Raw genomic sequence first — 7,315 nt, forward strand, 5'->3', positions numbered from 1 at the left:
TGTATATATGTGCCACATCTTCTTTTGTACTCAAAACTTTACTGAGAGTCCTAAGAATTTTTCCAAAATCATACAGCCAGTCTTGAGGACCGAATGCTCTTGAAACAGCATTCTCCAATGTGATTACCTATGGGGACTGGGCTGCAGTCAGTCTCAGTGGGATTTGGAAAGAGAATACATACTGACAAAAGTAGACACTGGGATGTTTGCTCTTTCCCTCCCTGCTGTCCCCACTTGTATCAGGCAACTTTTGCTGCAGCAATAGTGTATCCCTGAACTCCCGAGGTTTACCACGACAAATATGTATTTTTCATCTTCAGGTCTGCAGGTTGACTGACTCAGCTGGCTTATGCCTGGCTCTAGTTGAGGTCTGTGTCCCGTATCTCCCATCCTGTGGTTTTCCTTCTGGCAGGCGGGAGTATAAGAGGGTGAGTGGGAACACACAATGACTCTTAAAGCTTCTGCTCTGAACGGGCACAATGTTTCTTCCCCCCATGTCCCATTGGCCAGAACAAGTCTCATGACCAAGCCTCAAGTTAGGGAGGTGGCAACTTCTATTTCTCCTACATTGAAGCATGACAAGGGTGTGGAAGGGAGGACAAATTGTGAAAAATAGTATGGTCCACCAATCCATTTCTCTAAAAGGTAACATCCCATCTCCCCAGGGCAGAGGATCTGGCAGAAATGTTTATCACGGAACATAAAACCCAAATTAAAAAATAATTATCACAATCATGATATGGTAGAGTCTTAACCTACCATTTGAAAACATGAATAGTAAAGCTGATCAACTTTACCATATGAGATAGGCAGCCTCTAAAATGTCCCCCAGTGATCTCTACCTCCAGGTATTTATACCCTGTGTAATTCCCTCTCCTCGAGTGTGGACTGGACCTGATAACTCTGCCTAGGAAAAATACTCATGTGTTTTCCTCTGCTCACACACTCACAATACTTCTGACACCAGATGTGTGGGTTCTCCACACATCAAACAATTCTCTGCTGGGTGTCCTACAATTCAATTAAATTCTGACACTATCTAACTGGAGTTAGCACAGATCCACAAGTTAAGAGCTCAGATGCCCCCGCTTCCGATGCCAATCACAAGTCCCAGGTTGTCACCTGCACTCTGAAAAATCATCTATAAATTGGGGTTCCCCCAACCTCTCCTTGGGTTCAATAATTTTCTAGAATGGCTCACAGAACCCCAGGAAACACTTAGATTTACTGGTTTATTATAAAGTATATAACAAAGGATATAGATGATACGCCAAATGAAAGGTGCACAGCAAGTGTGAGATCTAGAAGGGTCCCAAGTACAGGAGCTTCTGTCCCTATGGAGTTTAGAGTCCACCACCTTCCCAGCACATGGATGCTTTCACCAAGCCGGAAACTCTCCAAACCCTGTAGGTCAGGGATTTTCATGGAGGCTTCATTACATAGGCATGACTGATTATTAACTCAATCTCCAGCCCCTCCTCCCTCCCCAGAAGATGGAGGGTGGGGCTGAAAGTTCCAAGCTTCTAATCACAGTTTGGCCTTTCTGGTGCCAGTCTCCATCCTGAAGCTATCCAGTTAGCCCACCAAGAGTCACCTCATTAGAACAAAAGACATTCCTATCACCCAGGGAATTCCAAGGACAGAGACCCAATATTTTTTTTCTCTTACTTTCTCTCTCAGTTCTCATTCTGGGGAAAGCAAGTTGCCACATCAGAGAGGCTGATGTGGAAGAAACTGTGTTCATGCACCAGCCAGTGAAACCTGCCAACAGTCATGTGCCCAGGAGAACCTAGAGATGACTGTAGCCCTGACCATGACTTGACTGAAGCCTTTCAAGAGACTCCGAAGCAGAGTCACCCAGCTAAGCTGCCCTCAGATGATGACCCATTGTCCGATAATAAATGTTTGTTGTCTTAAGCTGCTGAGTTTGGGGATAATTTGTTATGCAGTAACAAATACTGAATACATCATATGAAAATATGAATAATTAAATTGGCTAGCCTTGTTGGTAATTTTTGGACTTACTAAGATAAATGCTATTATTTAAAAGCAATACTTGAATCTAAGGAAAAAAAAAACCCAAACATCTAAGTCAATGTACCTAAGTTAAATTACTAAGAATGACATTATTTTACCCCATAGTTGGACATACCTGGAGTAAATCTTGTTTTGTATTAATGTAATGAGGTAAAAGTAGCTACTTCATAAGGGATAAGACAATGATGATAACTACAGGTGATTATGATGCCACTTTAGCATTAAGAAAATTGCATACATTTCTAACCATTTAGCTAGAAGGTATCACATATGAACTTTCGTTTAAATTTTATTTCTGTTTATGGAAAGCTCACTAAATTCTCCTGAAATTCAGTACACAAGGGCTCCAAATCTTGAGGAGTAATTTTTCAGTTTGCCAACTTGTAGATATTACTATTCAGCTGAATTTGTTTTAGGATTGCAGATATCACTGGTCCAACAATCAAACTCTTCATTAGAAGTTGTTAGGGGCACTTCACTTTTAGAAGTCACAGGGCATTTCTGTCTTGGAAAACATTGTTACAAGGCCAAATCTACACAATACCAATTGCCCTGGGTACTAACAATGTTACTAGAATAATATTCCATGAAGTTCGTCTTTTTCGCCCCAGCAAAACATTGCAGTACAGCTGACTTGTTTTTTAAAAAAGGGGGGCGTACATAATTTCAGATAAAAGTGTTTTCAAGGGTAGATGCTTCCAAATATATGGGAACAGGCTACGCAAGAGATCCTGTGGATGTTGCTCCAGTCAATACGAACTCATACTAGAAACTACAGCTTTAAACACCAGTTCAAGCATTGGACCTAAAACAAGATCAGACTCAAAGTAAAGGAGAACCATGGAAAAAAGAATGTGCCACTAGTCCCCACCACCAGGAAACCTACACAACCCACTGAACCAACCTTAGCCATTGGGGACAGACACCAAAAACGGCAGGAACTACGAACCTGCAGCCTGCAAAAAGGAGACCCCAAACACAGTAAGATAAGCAAAATGAGAAGACAGAAAAACACACAGCAGATAAAGGAGCAAGATAAAAATGCACCAGACCTAACAAATGAAGAGGAAATAGGCAGCTTACCTGAAAAAGAATTCAGAATAATGATAGTAAGGATGATCCAAAATCTCGGAGATAGAATGGACAATAGAATGGACAAAATGCAAGCATCAATTAACAAGGACCTAGAAGAACTAAAGATGAAACAAGCAACGATGAACAACACAATAAATGAAATTAAAACTACTCTAGATGGGAACAATAGCAGAATAACTGAGGCAGAAGAACGGATAAGTGACCTGGAAGATAAAATGGTGGAAATAACTACTGCAGAGCAGAATAAAGAAAAAAGAATGAAAAGAACTGAGGACAGTCTCAGAGACCTCTGGGACAACATTAAACGCACCAACATTCAAATTATAGGGGTTCCAGAAGAAGAAGAGAAAAAGAAAGGGACTGAGAAGATATTTGAAGAGATTATAGTTGAAAACTTCCCTAATATGGGAAAGGAAATAGTTAATCAAGTCCAAGAAGCACAGAGAGTCCCATACAGGATAAATACAAGGAGACATACGCCAAGACACATATTAATCAAACTGTCAAAAATTAAATACAAAGAAAGCATATTAAAAGCAGCAAGGGAAAAACAACAAATAACACATAAGGGAATCCCCATAAGGTTAACAGCTGATCTCTCAGCAGAAACCCTACAAGCCAGAAGGGAGTGGCAGGACATACTGAAAGTGATGAAGGAGAAAAACCTGCAGCCAAGACTACTCTACCCAGCAAGGATCTCATTCAGATTTGATGGAGAAATTAAAACCTTTACAGACAAGCAAAAGCTGAGAGAGTTCAGCACCACCAAACCAGCTTTACAACAAATGCTAAAGGATCTTCTCTAGGCAAGAAACACAAGAGAAGGAAAAGACCTATAATAACGAACCCAAAACAATTTAGAAAATGGGAATAGGAACATACATATCGATAATTACCTTAAATGGAAATGGACTAAATGCTCCCACCAAAAGACACAGATTAGCTGAATGGATACAAAAACAAGACCCATATATATGCTGTCTACAAGAGACCCACTTCAGACCTAGAGACACATATAGACTGAAAGTAAGGGGATGGAAAAAGATATTCCATGCAAATGGAAACCAAAAGAAAGCTGGAGTAGCAATTCTCATATCAGACAAAATAGACTTTAAAATAAGGACTATTAAAAGAGACAAAGAAGGACACTACATAATGATCAAGGGATCGATCCAAGAAGAAGATATAACAATTGTAAATATTTATGCACCCAACATAGGAGCACCTCAATACATAAGGCAAATACTAACAGCCATAAAAGGGGAAATCAACAGTAACACATTCATAGTAGGGGACTTAAACACTCCACTTTCACCTATGGACAGATCATCCAAAATGAAAATAAATAAGGAAACACAAGCTTTAAATGATACATTAAACAAGATGGACTTAATTGATATTTATAGGACACTCCATCCAAAAACAACAGAATACACATTTTTCTCAAGTGCTCATGGAACATTCTCCAGGATAGATCATATCTTGGGTCACAAATCAAGCCTTGGTAAATTTAAGAAAATTGAAATTGTATCAAGTATCTTTTCTGACCACAATGCCATGAGACTAGATATCAATTTCAGGAAAAGATCTGTAAAAAATACAAACACATGGAGGCTAAACAATACACTACTTAATAATGAAGTGATCACTGAAGAAATCAAAGAGGAAATCAAAAAATACCTAGAAACAAATGACAATGGAAACACAATGACCCAAAACTTGTGGGATGCAGCAAAAGCAGTTCTAAGGGGGAAGTATATAGCAATACAAGCCCACCTTAAGAAGCAGGAAACATCTAGAATAAACAACCTAACCTTGCACCTCAAGCAATTAGAGAAAGAAGAACAAAAAAACCCCAAAGCTAGCAGAAGGAAAGAAATCATAAAAATCAGATCAGAAATAAATGAAAAAGAAATGAAGGAAACAATAGCAAAGATCAATAAAACTAAAAGCTGGTTCTTTGAGAAGATAAATAAAATAGATAAACCACTAGCCAGACTCATCAAGAAAAAAAGGGAGAAGACTCAAATCAATAGAATTAGAAATGAAAAAGGAGAGGTAACAACTGACACTGCAGAAATAAAAGAGATCATGAGAGATTACTACAAGCAACTCTATGCCAATAAAATGGACAATCTGGAAGAAATGGACAAATTCTTAGAAATGCACAACCTGCCAAGACTGAATCAGGAAGAAATAGAAAATATGAACAGACCAATCACAAGCACTGAAATTGAAACTGTGATTAAAAATCTTCCAACAAAGAAAAGCCCAGGACCAGATGGCTTCACAGGCGAATTCTATCAAACATTTAGAGAAGAGCTAACACCTATCCTTCTCAAACTCTTCCAAAATATAGCAGAGGGAGGAACACTCCCAAACTCCTTCTACGAGGCCACCATCACCTTGATACCAAAACCAGACAAGGATGTCACAAAGAAAGAAAACTACAGGCCAATATCACTGATGAACATAGATGCAAAAATCCTCAACAAAATACTAGCAAACAGAATCCAACAGCACATTAAAAGGATCATACACCATGATCAAGTGGGGTTTATTCCAGGAATGCAAGGATTCTTCAATATATGCAAATCTATCAATGTGATAAACCATATTAACAAATTGAAGAAGAAAAACCACATGATCATCTCAATAGATGCAGAGAAAGCTTTTGACAAAATTCAACACCCATTTATGATAAAAACCCTGCAGAAAGTAGGCATAGAGGGAACTTTCCTCAACATAATAAAGGCCATATATGACAAGCCCATAGCAAACATCATCCTCAATGGTGAAAAACTGAAAGCATTTCCACTAAGATCAGGAACAAGACAAGGTTGCCCACTCTCACCACTCTTATTCAACATAGTTTTGGAAGTTTTAGCCACAGCAATCAGAGAAGAAAAGGAAATAAAAGGAATCCAAATTGGAAAAGAAGAAGTAAAGCTGTCACTGTTTGCAGATGACATGATCCTATACATAGAGAATCCTAAAGATGCTACCAGAAAACTACTAGAGCTAATCAATGAATTTGGTAAAGTGGCAGGATACAAAATTAATGCACAGAAATCTCTGGCATTCCTATATACTAATGATGAAAAATCTGAAAGTGAAATCAAGAAAACACTCCCATTTACCATTGCAACAAAAAGAATAAAATATCTAGGAATAAACCTACCTAAGGAGACAAAAGACCTGTACGCAGAAAATTATAAGACACTGATGAAAGAAATTAAAGATGATACAAATAGATGGAGAGATATACCATGTTCTTGGATTGGAAGAATCAACATTGTGAAAATAACTCTACTACCCAAAGCAATCTATAGATTCAATGCAATCCCTATCAAACTACCACTGGCATTTTTCACAGAACTAGAACAAAAAATTTTGCAATTTGTATGGAAACACAAAAGACCCCGAATAGCCAAAGCAATCTTGAGAACGAAAAATGGAACTGGAGGAATCAGGCTCCCTGACTTCAGACTATACTACAAAGCTACAGTTATCAAGACGGTATGGTACTGGCACAAAAACAGATATATAGATCAATGGAACAGGATAGAAAGCCCAGAGATAAACCCATGCACATATGGACACCTTATCTTTGATAAAGGTGGCAGGAATGTACAGTGGAGAAAGGACAGCCTCTTCAATAAGTGGTGCTGGGAAAACTGGACAGATACATGTAAAAGTATGAGATTAGATCACTCCCTAACACCATACACAAAAATAAGCTCAAAATGGATTAAAGACCTAAATATAAGGCCAGAAACTATCAAACTCTTAGAGGAAAACATAGGCAGAACACTCTATGACATAAATCACAGCAAGATCCTTTCTGACCCACCTCCTAGAGTAATGGAAATAAAAACAAAAATAAACAAATGGGACTTAATGAAACTTCAAAGCTTTTGCACAGCAAAGGAAACCATAAACAAGACCAAAAGACAACCCTCAGAATGGGAGAAAATATTTGCAAATGAAGCAACTGACAAAGGATTAATCTCCAAAATTTACAAGCAGCTCATGCAGCTCAGTATCAAAAAAACAAACAACCGAATCCAAAAATGGGCAGAAGACCTAAATAGACATTTCTCCAAAGAAGATATACAGACTGCCAACAAACACATGAAAGAATGCTCAACATCATTAATCATTAGAGAAATGCAAATCAAAA

The sequence above is a fragment of the Tursiops truncatus genome, chromosome 3 (assembly GCF_011762595.2).
Source record: "Tursiops truncatus isolate mTurTru1 chromosome 3, mTurTru1.mat.Y, whole genome shotgun sequence".
Lineage (NCBI taxonomy): Eukaryota > Metazoa > Chordata > Mammalia > Artiodactyla > Delphinidae > Tursiops > Tursiops truncatus.